This window comes from Rattus rattus, chromosome 5 (assembly GCF_011064425.1).
Source record: "Rattus rattus isolate New Zealand chromosome 5, Rrattus_CSIRO_v1, whole genome shotgun sequence".
Lineage (NCBI taxonomy): Eukaryota > Metazoa > Chordata > Mammalia > Rodentia > Muridae > Rattus > Rattus rattus.
Window position 1 is genome coordinate 1152669 of NC_046158.1, and position 14562 is coordinate 1167230.

Consider the following 14562-nt stretch of genomic DNA (forward strand, 5'->3'; position numbering starts at 1 on the left):
AAAGGCTTCAGTTTTCACAAGCAGCAGTCAATACTAACTCACAGGTCATAAGGATAGCCATTTTTGAGTGAAGAGACAAATCTGTAATTGCAAGGTCTTTCTGTCAGTAAATCTGGTACCAGGTGGCAGTACTCCGGTGTGCTCTCATCCAGGGAGGGAAATAATAATTTGGCCCTTGAAGGAAAGGGTCAGCAGCACATGTATCAACTCCATCGGCTAGGGACTTGAGGTGGTCACAGTGCCTCTCAGTTTACAGCCCTCTGCAGGAAGGGCAGCCCAGACTTGCTGGCTGGCAGAAACTGAAGAGTCGCTGGTACACCTGGGCCCCCAGGGTGTCTATGGTAGCCCCCTGACATTTCTTCATGCTCATCCTGAGGCTCAGTCAGTCTGATCTCCTTTGAGGTCCTAACTAAACCAGACACAGGCAGAGTCGGATTTTTATCTTATTAAAATAGATATGGCTAATTTGTCTTTTCAAATTCATTTTAAATTAAATTGGATTTCCTCGGAAGGCTGCTGGGTCAGTTCCCCTGCTGGAAGGCAGGACAAAGGTTAATTGCACGCCCTTCACCAGCTCCTCTGCTCTCCTGGGCAGACTCTGATAACCTGCCCCAGAGGTAGGGAAGGCTTTGGTTTATTGGGCAATAATGCTGCCATTAGAACCATTTACCATTATGCCAGGAAACCTTTTTTTTTTTTTTTTTAAACAAAACAAAAATCCCCAGATATGATTGCAGCAACAGGAAAGAAATGTAATGGTGTTACCAGGTCGAAGCTAGTTCTTTTAAAACATGAAATCTACCACTAATACCTGAACTCTTGGCTTCCTTAAAAGATTCCAACTGATACAACAGTGCACACCCGTCTAGAGCAAACTGCTCACTGATTTCAATGGAAAATTCCACTAATGCTTTCACTTAATTTATCTCATTTTAGACTGTCTATGTTCATGAAAATTTAACCCAGTAACTCCCTGTTATATGAAGCATAACAAAGTATGAATACTTAAATACAGTGTAAATAAAACACTTTATCAATTATATTTTTGTATTCTAAATGAGTGACTTCACTTAGCATGTCTGCCTTACGCAGCACCACACTATTTTTCAATTAAAAGTCCAGATGTTTGGAAGGCTCCAGTAGGCACTAGCAGTTATGAGAAACGCTTTCTCTGCATTGTAGTCATCACAGCCACAGCAGCTCCAGGCTGCATTAACATATCATGTGCTATTCCAGTCCCTCTCACAGAGCAGGGGATTACACAGCAGAGCAGAGCGGCCAGGCCTGAGAGCTGGGCAGTCAGCTTCGTTCACAAACATCCTCTGAGCTGTGTGCTCATAGGACGACGACTACGGCAGGACTTTAGAAAGCAGAGTAAGTGTGCTTCTTAGCAGGAACAATGATCAGTCTGACTTTCCTCAATGGTGCTGGAGACTGAGCCCAGGGGCCAGACATGCTGCACCATTCTAAACCTGACTGTTCAATAGTCCGAGAGTGTGAACAGTCAGAAGCACTAACATACCTATGGAGGTGCAGATACTATGGAATGTGCTGTGCTCGTTTGTGTCTAGTTGGTACTGAAAATCAACTAGGACTCTATAAAAGCCACCCACAGTTTGTTACAATTAAAGCCCTTTGTTCTCATTTCTAATGGCAGTTTCATCCCTTGAACAACAGTTCACCTGAACTGAGACCAATCAAGTACAGCAATTACCTTTCTCCCACTGACAGAGAACAATACTAGAGTCAAACAATGCAGTTCTGACAGCTGCAACAAAAATGTTTTTGCATTTAGTATTCTGTTAATTAAATGGCCTCTTTACCCACAAACAGAATCAAAAGACTTATAAGAGTTATTCCTATGCTTGGTCAACACAAAGTAGTTTGTAGAAAATTATAGGTCTTTATCATTAAGAGAAATACTACAAAATTAATTAAGTTCAATCCTAATTTTTGACTTACTTTACAAAATTCTTTCATTTGGAATATTCTGGGAGAAGCTATTCTAGTCCAGATGCCATTCAAAAGGTTCAGCCACATCTGAGCCTCGGAAGGGTCAATCCTGGTAGCCTATCTCAGCATCTGACACAGACAGCTTCTGCTCCTTCCTGAAGGAATCTTAGGTGGGACATTTTTAATACATCACAATGTCGCTTTTTAATGTGCTCCAATCTATTAACCACATGGCAAACTAACGGGGATTTTTAAAATATGGGTTTTATGACTTTGTGCTGGTGATTAATTAAATAAATAGCCACCATTTCACAAATCACCCGCTAATTAGTCTACAGCAGACACTTTGCATTCGGTGGTATTCCTGCCATCTGAAGCTCACAGAAGGACAGGAGCTGTGCGGCGTGGCCACATCTCTGCACTTTGGCACCCACTGTTGTGACTCACGGCTGGCATCCCACCCTGCGACCCAGGGGCTGAGGCGCCGTCTTTGCAGGTGCTGTAGGCAGCTGGAATCTGGCTCCAGCTGCTCAGAAAGATGTTCCTCTTAATTACCCTCTTCCCCTGAAGGAACAATGGAACAACAAAGAACTTCTGCAGCCTCTAGCTGCAAACACTAGAGGCTTCACCAGCAAGGCTCAGAACAGGCCAGGGAGCCCACCACACAGCCCTGAGGAGGCTGCCAGGTCAGGCAGTTCTTCTCTAAACATGCCACGTCACTAGCTTGTATTCTGGTATTAAGTAATTACTTCCAAGTTCCTTTTAAAGACTCAGGTCACTCTCTTTTTGGGATTGACTAGAATTCAACCATACTTGTTTTAGTAGCATATTTTCAAAGATAATAATCCCTCTGAAAGCAAATTAAATTGAGAAATACTTTTTAGTGCCAGAAAAAAAATCAAACAGGAATGTATCAAGCATATGACTTCCTTCAGGAATATACTTCCGGTCTCAAACTTCATTACAGAGCAAGAAGGCAGCTTCACTAGTAAGAACACACTGCTGTACTGAAGGGACCTCCCCTCCCCTCCAGCTTCAGCATTGCTTCTAAAAAATGAGGGGGACATGGGGGTGGGCTCCGAACCAAGGCAGATGCACAAGAGAGAGACTCGAGCCTTTAACTGAGCTGTACAACCCATCTTCCCTCAAGCTTCCTCCTGTCCCCTCCACAGGACCCTGCCGACCCTCAGTCATTCCAAGGAACCTGAGAGGCAAGCCCAGTGCATTCTTGCAGAGCAGATGCCAAAACAGCATCTGAGGGATCCCATGCGTCACTGAGAAGCAGCCTGAAGAAAGAGCCCAGCCTACTGGACCTACCCCTGCAGATGCTGAGCTTCAAACAGGGAGACAAACCCAGGTTGGCTACAATGGCGGGGGTGGGGGGTGGGGTGGGGGTGTGTGTGTGTGCTTCTGGACAGCTCTTGTGGGACTTGCCATGGGACAGAAATTTGAAGAGACAAATTAGGATTCAACAGACTTGAATTAGAGTTCTGGCTTTGCTACTTATCAGTATGTAACCTAAGGCAAGTCTGACCGCTTTCCTAATCCTCAGATTCCCCATTCACAAATGGTGTGAGTACATCCAGCACAGGGATGCTGGTAAGAAAGAGAAAAGCACAAACATCCTAGCAGGCAGCAGACACTCAGCAGCAGCTAGATTATGAAGCGGAATCACACAAAACTACTGGCATTCAATCATTTATGACCCACAAAGACTGCAATTTCATATGGCAATATTAGAGAGACTGAGACACTAAATATTACGAGTGAGCTGGAGAAACGAGTGAAAAATTTCAGAAGCAGAATGAATTTCATCCTTATCAAAGGAAGATAGCCAAGATACAAAGGTGTCCTTAAAAGCCTGTCTGACTCCACTACTGCAGAAGCTGGTGCTTATTCAACACTGCTGCGGGCCCCACTGTGCTGGGATACATGATACACAGTGACTACGTACAAATCTCAAAGCAGCTCTGTGAGGGACAGTCACCTGTTCTTCCTACTTTGCAAGGAAGTGACCTGCCTGAAGTAAAAGATGGTAAAGGTGGGGTACAAGCCTGGACCTCACTCCAGAGCCTGCATTCTCAGCCAACTTAAACCGCCTCCCCCAGTACAACAGTACTTATTTTGTATTTTATAAAGCTGTGTGAGGGCAAACAGCAAATGACTTACAAATCAATCTTTGGCCCTTGTGAGTGGTGGAGGTATCAGTGGGCCTCAGGAAGGGCAAGGTTTCAGACAGCACCTGCAGCGAGCGAGAGAACAAGACAGCAAATCCCACTGAACTGGGTTACTTGAGCACACTGCTCCCCTCTGGCCATGGTGCTATTAGGAAAAAAGAAAAACATTTCCCAAGAAAAAGCCTAGCAGTTTTGTCAAATAGGTGTTGTGCTCCCAGATGTGACAGACAACCCTTTTGGCCACAACAAAGACAGCAAAGTTTCCTGTCTGTCTTTTCATTTGTCTGTCTGTGTTTTCCTCTTACTTCCTGAATCCTCTGACGTACAGAGTAAACAGAGAAGAAAATGGCACTAACAGTGGGAAGCTAGGTATGGTGGAACAACCTTTAGACCAGCACGTAGGAGCTGCTTTAAGGCTTTAAGGTTAACCTGTTCTACATAGTGAGTTCCAAGCCAGCCATAGCTACATAGTGAGACCCTGTCCAAAACACAGGGACAGTAAAAATGAGTCAGAGAAAACCCAAATTCTATGATTTCAAAGCCAGTGTAAAACACTAAAAGCAAACACACTCGTACTTAAAGCTTCTTGGGCTGCCTCTGAGGGTCCCAGAGGGGATGTCTGCTTGGCTGGAAAGCAGAGACACTGCATGCAGGCCATTCATTCCTTCTGCTCTCCAGACAGCACTGATAAAGCATCCGCAGTGCTGGTCTCATAGCCCCAGATCTTCCGAAGCCCTGCTCAGGCGTTTCCCTGGGCTTTCCTTTGCAACGTTTGCAGCAGAGACTCCGGGAGGAGCCCAAGTGAGCTCCGCTTTAACCTTGCCACAAACTGATACTTCCATAGAGGATTGAGACAAATGTTTTGAATAAGCTGATCTCCTCTACTGAAAGCCAAAGTGACATCAGTGGTGTGGAGAAAAGCACGAGAGCGGTGGTGAAGATGTGCCTCTTCTCTCTAGATGTGTGGAAACAGAGCAAAAGGCTGACGGAGGCAGGCAAACTAAGCAGTTACAGAAAACTAGATTTTGGTCAGTTGTAGCAAAGCATAGGGGAAAGCTCAGCTCTGTGTTCTAAGCAGTGCCAGCAGGCTTGTGCTGCACCTCGCTGCAGGTGTGCCTTTTTCAATGGTACCAGAACCCTGGTTACTTTTTGAACTGGAGACAACGCAAATACCTATCTATCCTTGTGATCCCTGTGGAAGGGTACAAACATCCTTGGGCACAGAAAGAAGAACTCTTTTTGACCCAAAGGAGCAGGGATGCCATGCTCAACCCCATACGCAGTACTCCAAACCAGCCAAAGCTGAAAATGCCCTTACGGAACATCACCCCCTAAAAGCTCAGAGAAGCAGACACTACCTGGCTTTGTCAGCCTCCTCTGGATTCCTTGTCCCTCCGCCCATGATGCTGTGCATATTCAGAGATTTCAGGGTGATTATTTGCTGGGTCCTGTGAGTCCTGAACTAACAAGCAGTTGTAGGGACTCATTTAACTCCAGCTACCGTCCGCACTGGCCTCCCAGTGCTGCGGGGACATGGGCACACAGTATCATCCAGGTAACAAGGAGAGGCTATCTGTGGGCTACCAACACGTTCCCTCTTCACAGCTAATGCTGCCATTTCCCTATCAAATGTCTGTCCTCTCAGCAACAGAAACCAACACTGATGCCCAACGCTGCGCATTGTAAGTATTACTGTCAGAAAGGTTTGCATGTTCGGATATGGATGGATCTCTGCCCAAGCCCGTCAGTGGGGATGGGATTCAGTACCATCAACTTGTCACCAATAACTGGTTGATCCACCTGCAAGATGGCACAGCACAGTGCTCTCTTGGGAAACCAAGAGAGTGACTGAGCAACCCTTTGAAGATAAAGGTATGACACTAGCTCAGAGACAACAGCCTGTGAGGCCAGGTGGCAACATGTAAGACTAAAAACCAACATTTACATCCTAGGTCACCAAGAGACAGAACACGTGGCTCTAGGAACTGAGCAAAAGCAGGAATGGTCTCACTCACTATCACTCCCTAGGACCCACTTGAGGCATTTGGGCTTCTTGTCCCTATACCCCGAAGCCCTTCTGATGGCAGGAGCCTGGTTTCCAAAGGGATAATAAGTTTCCACCAGGAGACACAGCAAGAGCTCCAATAAAGTAAGTACAGCTGCCCACGCTCTGTATGACAAGGGACCATGGGCAAATGAGAAAACACTATCCTGACAGGAGCAAACAGCTCACGGCACAGCAGCAGAAGGGAACACACCTGGGGAGGGCATGCTTAGTATCTTTCACCCTTTACTAGTCATGGTGGTAAATGTGCAAACGAAGCAGCCACTGACAGAGCGAGGCTTAGATCATCAAGGAAAAGGGCATAAGGTCATTTTGCCACAAGACAATCCTGGACCTGCAAAAGTGCTGCCGAGGTTACAAGGACCAGACCAGACTCCTGAAGAGAGATGATTATCAGCTATGCCCTCAAGATCTGCTGCAGAAATGGAATTGCTGTTATTTCTACTGCACGCACCCCAAAATAAGGCCTGATTCACGGGCCTGAAAGTGTTGTCTATGGATATATGAGAAAGTAACCTGAAGCCGTGTTTACGAGCACACAGGCACAGTTGCTCTTATCCCATCCAGAGCCACTCTTCAGGAATAAAGTCTCATCTCCTAACACCTGGGGAAGGGGCTGGCCGATGGCTCTTGGCTGCTAGTCCTTTTCTAGAATTGAGCTGGCTAACAAAACCAACTTGACTAAAGGCTTACCTTTTCTTAGTGTAGGCAACATCCAAAGTCTGGTCAGACACAAAACACTGAGGTCAGGTTTCTTGCTCCCTGGAAATCTTCCTGTGACTACACCACGCTCCAATAACCCCGCTACACAATTCTGTTTGTTTCTTCCCTTCAACCCCCTCTCTTCCTTCTTTTCTTTGAGACAGGGCTCCCTATGTTACCTCAGTTCAAGGGAATTCTACCTCAGCCTTTTATGCAGCTGTAACTACAGCTGCATGCCACCACGCCTGCCTCAAACCTAAGGACTACAACCATTATAGGCCAGATTTCCTCGAGAACAAAGAACTTAAGTTCTAAATAGCACACCAGTGACCTAGTCCCATATTCAGAAGGTCGAGGTAGAGGATTGCAAGTTTGAGGACAGCTGAGCTACGAACCAAGACCTGGCAAACCAAGCCCACACTGGACACTTAACTAGAACACTTAACGACCAAAGCTCAGTTTATCTCACCAACTACACTGCTATTTTAAAACAAGAAAATAAAATGATGTAATCAATCGTATTAAGAGATTAAAAAAGCCTATATAATACAGCCTACATAAATGCTAGACAAGCACTCCTCACATGCAGCATTCACTCGGACTTTAAAAGTAATTATACCCAGGTAAACTAGAAACTCAAAGGAACTTCCTTAACTCAACATGAGCCATCTACCAAAACAGCAAACACTGAAGTTAATAATGAAATATTCACTGGGTTTCTTTTCAGTGCAGCTTTGGAGGGCTCAGCCAGCTCTGAAAAGCAAGAAAAGATAAAGAAATGTACAAGAAGGGCTTGGGGGAGGGGACAGGGTGGTGGCTATCATCTGAAAATGACTAATTCCATAGAAACCAAAGGTAGAAAAACTAACAGAATTAAAGAGTGTGTGTATTAAGTCCTTGAAGTTAAATCAATGTGGAAAATATCAATTGCATTTCTATATATTAACAACAAACAGGAAGTCACTACTAAGCATGAAGATATTAAGAGAATAAAATACCACCAAGCTGAGCATGGGGTCCTTCCCTACAATCTCGCACTCAGGAAGCTGAAGCTGGGAGACTCATGAGTTCTAGGCCCACCTAGCCTATCTAGCAAACCCTAGCTCAAAGAAGTCTTTACATTGTCTATGTGTGGGTGGGTGGTATATATAAATCAATTAAATTATATATTAGGACTTTCAGGAAGAAAATCATAATATTATGAAAGGCTTTATGGATTCCTTAAGTGGAGAAATATAGTACATTCAAACTGATAAAGATCATTATTTTTAAAAAGTTATATAAATGAAACAAAAATTTAAGAGATTTACTTATTTTTATGTGTTCGGATGTTTTATCTGCACATACATTTGTGCACAACATACATGCAATATCTGAATATACACATGCATGAACACACACAAGTGGAGGTCAATGGACAGCTGTGGGACTCAGTTCTCTAATTTTCTCCTACTACAAGGGTTCCAGGAATCGAACTCAGATCCTTAGGCTTGGGGATAAATGCTTCGCCTTACTGTGCTATCGTGGCTGCCCCACCAGCAATTTTTAAATAAAAGATTAACAAATTTTAAAACTCAGTGTGTATTCCCAATTGATAAAGGTATATATTCTTCCTTTAAATTTTTGTTTCCATGATTACACACATGCACATATTATACAAAATACTATAATAGGATATCAAATCTCTCTTTCATATGTCACTGTGTGGTCCGAATGTTTTAAGTCTGTGTTTTCACGAACTCTTACACGTGTGACGCATCTGTAAACAGCTCTGTTTCCCGTAGCTGTGAGCTGGAAAGGGCCCAGGTGTCCCACAGTGAGGCACATAAATATCCTGCAGCACGTTCATACGACAGACCTCTGTGCCAATGGAAATGAGTGAACTGCCACTATGCATATGGATCTCCGGACCGTGTGTTGCCAGAAGGAAGCTACAGGAGCACACTCTGAGACAGTTCCTTTAGGCAAATGCAGGGTAGGCACTGTTCAGGGATACAAATACCTGTATAAAAGCATGAGCAGCAAGGGAGTTAAAATCTCTGTGACTGGGAGGGGGCCAGGAGAGCCTTTAAAAATAATGTTCTTCTCTCAAAGTGAGCAAAGACAGATGAGGGATTGCTGTAGAACTATGTCTACTTTGTGTATTTTTAAAGTATGTTTTTTGTAGATATTCAATACTCACTCTTAAAAAAAGTTTAAACAAAAGTCTTTCTAAGAGAATCATTTCCTTACCTCACTGATGAGTGGGAAGGACCCCTGCAAGCTTATTCAGAAGTCCCTATCGGTCCAGGCAACCAGTTCTACTTAAGGGCTTTTGGGAGAAGTCAACTTCTTTCAAATTCTGCAAGTCCTTGCTAAGTTCACAAATCCAAACCACTGTCCTGGGCTACAAGGAGAAGAGCTCATACTTGCTACAGCTTGCCTTGTCTGTACCAAGACCCAGATTGAGGAGGAGAAAGCAATGAAAGAAACGACAAAAGGATACTCTACACGTAACTGAAGTTCTGGAAACCCTTAAACTGGTTTCAATTGACAATTAAAATGCTAATCTATATTAAATCAATGGCAACTTTGTTTATGGTGGAAAACAAATGCATAAACTTCTGTTTACTGTCAAGCAGGAGCTCCTTCCACAGAAGAAAACAAAGGGTAAGTACCAAGTGATTTCAAAGGTAAATACATCCAGGCGCTCGCCCGGAGCACACCTACCATTTTCAACAATGGCCTTTAAGGCAGCAACAAACAAACAACTACTTTATGTGGCTGCTTTGATCACTGTGGAGAGCGCCCCTCGGGAAGGCCTCTTCAGCTTTCACTCAGAACAGTGCTCCCAGCTTGGCACTGCACTGGCTAGCTGCACTGGAAGTTATCTACATGTTGTAACTTAAAAAGAGAACTTACACTGACAACATGCCCACTGTAGCTCACAGCTGCGCACCATAGCGGTGGAAGCTCGGCGACAAACAGGGTCAACATGAGTGGGGACAGGAGGCATAGAGACACAGAGAAAGCAAAGAGGTAAAGCCACTGCTTCCTTCGGCTGCATGCTGACTGTATTTATAAATGCTACATAAAAATCCCACAAAAACAAATTTTTAAAAATACTATAGAAAATTTTGTTAAAAAAAGAATACACACAAAAATCTAACAGAAAATGAACCTATTTTTAACAGCAGAAACTATATATTAAACTTAAACAAGACATCTGATAAACCTTTCACATTAATTAACACAAAATATAGAAGCTATATAACAAAAATATATTTTAGTACAAAAAATATTAGTGTGTAATGGATCGAAAAATAAATTCATGAGCAGAGACTCAATACACTCAACTAATCTGTCTCATATAAAAAGAATATCTAGAGAAAAGAAAACCCTTAGTAACCCTTAGAAACCTAGAAAGTTCACAAATTTGTTAAGGTTCTTAAATTAAAAGGAGGCCAACCTTACTACAACAGAATGTAAATATAAATTATATAAATTCATTTTTCATCTGCTAAATTGTCAAAACTACAAACACTTGGTAAATTCTGTAGCGAAGCTATGAAGACCAGGCCCCCAGCCCCAGGGGAGTATAACTGACACTGTGGACAGCAATTTGGTAATGCTTACAAAAATGACCAATGCAGATCAGCTCAAGCCCCACAGTTCTGATTGCTGAACTTTACCTTACATTTACAATTGTACAAGAAGCTAAGAGTATTCACCACAGTACTGTTTGTAATGGCACAAGACTAGAAACACTGAAGCCTCAATCAGTAGGAAACTGGTAAATAAACTACACTGCCTGGACACAATGAAGTACTTACTATGTAGCTGTGTAAACTAATAAGAGGTTCTCTGGGCGCTGACTCAAACATATTTCCAGATTAGGCATGAGGTTGCAGCTTTGGCAACAGACCCTGCACTTACTATTACCATACACAAGGCCCTGGGCTCCACCCTACATCAAACATGACCGTACAGACACAACATTTTGTATAAAGAGAAAAATGTATAATCACAGTATATATAGAGAGTGAGACTTTCTTCTGCATAATAACTATTCTATTCCTGAGCCATAAATATGTCCTATCAGGCTGGTGAGGTGACTCAGAAGGTAAAGGCATAAGTCTGACAGCCTGGGTTAGAACCCTAGAGCCAATGCAAAGGTGGAAGAGAATACACACACACACACACACACACACACACACACACACACACACACCATTAACAGTAAAAAGAAATACTTTGGGGGAAGGTTGGAGAGATGGATTAGCAGTTAAAAGCGCCTTGCTGCTTTTCTAGAGGACCCAAATTCAGTTCTCATCACCCATGTTGGGTGACTCAGAACCACCATTAATTCTAACTCCACAGGGTCTTGGAGCTTCTGGTCTCTGCAGGTGTACACACACACACACACACACACACACACAGAGAGAGAGAGAGAGAGAGAGAGAGAGAGAGAGAGAGAGAGAGAGAGAGAGAGAGACACACACACACACTCTCTCTCTCTCTCTCTCTCTCACACACACACACACACACACACACACACACACGCACACACACACACACACACACACACCCCTTTGTAAATCATTAAATTTAAAAATCTGTACTGAAAACCTGAAAGCAAAAACAGACAGCAATATAGTACAGTGACTGAGTCGCGCCAACATGGGTGTGTCTCACTCAGTCCACTGAGCACAGCCAAGGAGGCAACAGTAACCCACCATGAGAGAAAAGTGAGGCTGAGCTGCATCCCAGCTGTGCGAGGAAAATAGAGAAAATGGATCTAAGATGCTCGGAACTATTTTCAAGGACATTTCAATCCGTTGAACCACAGAAAGTTTAGTTCTTTGCTTGGCTGAAGTTTAGTTCTGATTGGCTGAAGGGTGAATTAGCAGAATTTAGTGCTTGATCCTCACAACTTGAGTCACGAGCTCAACTTAGGCTTGCTCAGACTCCATGACTGTGGAGAGGCTTTTAGGCAGTTGTCTGTCTGAACTTGATGAGAAAGACAGGAACTAATAATTCAGAGGTATAAATACTGTTTATTCTTAAAGGAAAAGAGGCTACAACTTCTGAAATTCCAAAATGAAGGATGCTGCTCCTGGACGCTGCCATTTCAGTTTTCTCCACATTTACCACTTTTGCTTTGGTACCAATGTTGCTGGGATGTGAGCTGCAATCTGGGTGAAGTCTTAAAAGGAACACAACTTGGTTTTCTACAAACACAGGCCACTTAGATCTTGCCTGGTATTTAGTGCCCTTAGAACACGAGGAAGAGGAAACACTGTAAGGAGCAGCTAGCTCTTCATAAGGTGACCCCAGACCTCACGCCTGAACCATTACCTCAAAAATGCGACAACAGGGAAGCAGGACAAAGGCTTGGAGACATCCTTGGCAGTCTAGCCTCAAACTCCCCACCTTTCCCACTTAGCATCCTGACTTCTGCCTAAACTATTTCAGCAGAGTTTTAAGTTTTGTCTTTGATGAATCTGAAAAACGGGCAACATGGGACATCCAACAGCATGGAGAATGAAAGTATGTTTTATCACCAAGGGCTGAAAACTAAAATTTTACTTTTAGGCAAATGCATATTAGTTACTGCACAGGAAAGGGAACCAGTGCTTCTAGGGCCCGGCTTCCAAGTTTTAGCTATAAGATGAATAAAATGAGACTCCTTGCTCTTCCAGAAATGCTGGAAAGAGAGGTACCAGGAAGAGCGAATAGCCTGGCACAGCTCACCTGTCCCAGCTCTCAGAAGTGCCTCTTCAGCAGCTGTTTCTGCGTGCTCAGCACAGTGGGGTCAGAACCCTGGTACCCTTCAAGAAGCAGGGCTGAGGGTTCAGCCCTCTCTGACCCCATTACTGGCATGGGAAGGGTAGGAGACAGTACGTAACTCTAGCTAAGCCTGTCTCCTCTGCAGAGCTCGTTTTCCCTAGCTGAGTCAGGCCTGTGTCTACACCTGCACTATCCAAGACTTCAGTGCTAAGACATGTTACCTATACACATCTGAAACATTTTATGAAGATCTGAAACTCAGTTCTATAATTACACTGGTCACGTCTCAATGGCTGAACAGTCCCATTTGGCTGGTGGCTCCCACAATGGACAGTAAATGCTTGGAACAATTCCGTCACCACAGAAAGTTCTAGTACACACAGCTAGTCTAGACTTAGTACACAAGGACAGTATTAAGGAACCTGATTGGGTCTATAGGTCCTATTCATCAATGATAAAGTGGCTCTAGCTAATTGTATTTTTCTGATTTCGCCATGTAACTTTCAGGGGACGTGTGGTTACTAGCTAGCATGGAATTCCTAATAGCGAGTGGCACATAGGGAATGTTCATGGTGTGTCAAGTCACTGCACAAGCAATTTTTAATTATCTATTCATATTCCCAGGATAATCTTATAAAGGTGTTACCATGACATCCCCTTTACAGTTTAACAACAACAACAAAAGAACTATGGCTGACAGGATGGCTTAGTGGTTAAGTCACTTACCACGGTCCAGACCTAAGTGTGGTCCCTGGAACCCCACGGCGGGAGGAGGAAACCAGCTCCAGCAGGTTGGTCTCTGCCTCCACAGGTACACCACAGTGCATACACATCATTTACAAAGGAACAAACGTAATTTAAACTTTCTTAGAAAGAACAACCAAAGCTTGGAGAAATTCTTTGTCTGCACCACAGAATAGGTGGGGGAGCTAAAGGAAACAAATCTGCAGCACAGTCTTGAACTCCAGAAGCTGAGCTCATCCACCAAAGCCTCCTGCAATTGTTCCCAGAGTCCAAAAAAATGGCAGTAACAACAGAAGCTGCTGCAGAGCCTCAAGACCAGCTTGAGCTACAACTTCTTCCAAAGACGACCTTAGCTCCTCACTTCCCCACGACAGCGGGCACTCTTCCATTGCCACGGCAACCTTCTGGATGCTCCTAAATACCATTGACGCTTCGCCCTTTGTAAGCTGTCATATAAAAACTACTCTTTCATTTCCTTTACAAGATGCTTTTTCAAATTACTATCATTCCTTCCTCCAGCATATACACTACGAGGCCATAAGAAGAGATCACACGGGGCTGGAGAGATGGCTTTTCCAGAGGTCCTGAGTTCAATTCCCAGCAACCACATGGTGGCTCACAACCATCTGTAATGAGGTCTGATGCCCTCTTCTGGTGTGTCTGAAGACAGCTACAGTGTAATCATATATATACAATAAATATAACTTAAAAATAAAAATAAAAAAAGAACAGATCACCCTGTCTAATAATCTTCCCAGTTTCAGGGGTGGCAACATTAAAGCTAGTAGAGTGTATGGTGGGAATGGCTGCCCTCAACGATGGACAAGCTGCTGGAGCTAGGACACAGTGGAGAAGCCAGGCCAATGTGCTTTGTTTCACTCGGTAGGATCCACACAACTCCTTATCCTCACACAGACTGTGCACACACCGTGCACATAAAGGACTGAATGGTACATGTTCTGAAGGGAAGCCCTGGGAAGGCCTGGCCAACAATCCCTATGTGATTGGCATCCCTGTTGGAGTCAGAAGAGACTCTGGAGAGCCAATCTGCCGCCTATTTCAGCAATGGGAAGACAGAAGATCAGCAAATTATATGTAAAACTGGGACATCCTGTCTTTCATCATTTACAGTCTTCTCACCATTTTACAGAC

At 43.8% G+C, this 14562-nt stretch overlaps 1 protein-coding gene across 7 annotated transcripts in view; it reads right to left on the minus strand.

The window, feature by feature from the left end:
* The window catches only part of Mapkap1 (MAPK associated protein 1), a 205588-nt gene that overhangs the window by 129926 nt on the left and 61100 nt on the right, over nt 1–14562 (minus strand). The window contains exon 1 of one of the 7 annotated variants that reach the window (XM_032902687.1): nt 4123–4184. The exons of the other annotated variants lie outside the window; for them this stretch is intronic. The gene's annotated coding sequence lies outside the window, so the exon portion shown is untranslated. Of the gene's footprint in view, nt 1–4122; nt 4185–14562 lie in introns of those variants that run through there. 7 annotated transcript variants of the gene reach the window in all.